We start from the raw sequence: 1,090 nt of genomic DNA, 5'->3' as shown, positions 1-1,090 counted from the left end.
CTGGAAGAAAAACAAACACTTTTATTTCATGTTTTAAAACAGGTGTTAAGAATTTGCGGGATCTGGCCAAGACAACCCAACAGAACATCAGAGAAAATGTGCCTCTTCATATCTCCATACTAGAGTTCTTTCCTTTAACATGGTTCTACAATCCCTATAGGTCCTCTTCAATATTAAGCACTGACCTCAAACCAGTCATTTGTGACAGATGTGTTCAAGTTCATCTGTCTCCTTGGTTAACAAGAGAATGTGCAGTGATCAATCCTAACAGCCCCATTACTAACAGTGATCCCCGCTGTCCTCCACTGCTCCAAATGGAATTCCCCGTAGAGCAGGGAATTGCTGCCCTCTCCAATCAGAAAGAACACTATCTGATAAGAATCAATTACATTAGCCATGGCCACTAAGGTCAGCAGGCCGAGCACTTCTATGAATCCTTTCTAAGGCTGTGTGCACTAGGCCTATATAGGGAATAGGGTTTTACATTTCTCTAACCCCATCCCTCAGCTTTTTACCAAAACAAGTGATGGGTGGCCGCTTTGTTGTTGTTTCATATAAACTGCAGATTGCCTCTGATGTGGGAAGGCCAGTCAGTCATCCAGCGTGATCACTGATATAGCCTTAAATCATTTGGGGGGAAAGCAGGTGCCTCAATAGGCCACGGCTAGCCTGTGCTAAGAATCACAGCCTGCCCTGCCATCATGAGACACAATAACATTCCAGAGCTGCGTAGTTGAGAGATTAGGGAAACCACCACGGGCTCAGCCCCATATCACCCTACTCTTTAATCTGTCTGTCACAGTAGTGAACACTTGCAGCTGGGCATGAGTGAGAATGCAGAGAGATGGCTTACCCCAAATTTAACTCTCCTGTTTTAGTTTTCATCACATGGACCAATTTTTTCACATGTGTATTGGTAGGCAGGTGTAGGAATAATTTTCCTAAGTGTGTGATGATGACGATGATAATATAGAAATAGAAACACACTGCATGAGAAGACAATTACCTAGCTAGCTAATTTAGTTAGCCATCTCAGTAAATGCAGATTATCATAGTGCGCAGCAAGTCAAGCCTAGTCAAGGGAAACCCA

The 1,090-nt window shown here is 43.4% G+C and overlaps 1 protein-coding gene across 2 annotated transcripts in view; it reads left to right on the top strand.

The window, feature by feature from the left end:
* The window catches only part of LOC129854592 (secretogranin-3-like), a 181,773-nt gene that overhangs the window by 106,819 nt on the left and 73,864 nt on the right, over positions 1 to 1,090 (top strand). The gene's annotated exons all lie outside the window — the stretch shown is intronic.

Source organism: Salvelinus fontinalis, chromosome 4 (genome assembly GCF_029448725.1).
Source record: "Salvelinus fontinalis isolate EN_2023a chromosome 4, ASM2944872v1, whole genome shotgun sequence".
NCBI lineage: Eukaryota > Metazoa > Chordata > Actinopteri > Salmoniformes > Salmonidae > Salvelinus > Salvelinus fontinalis.
The sequence above is the reverse complement of the archived record's forward strand: the minus strand, read 5'-3'. Positions and strand labels throughout refer to the sequence as shown.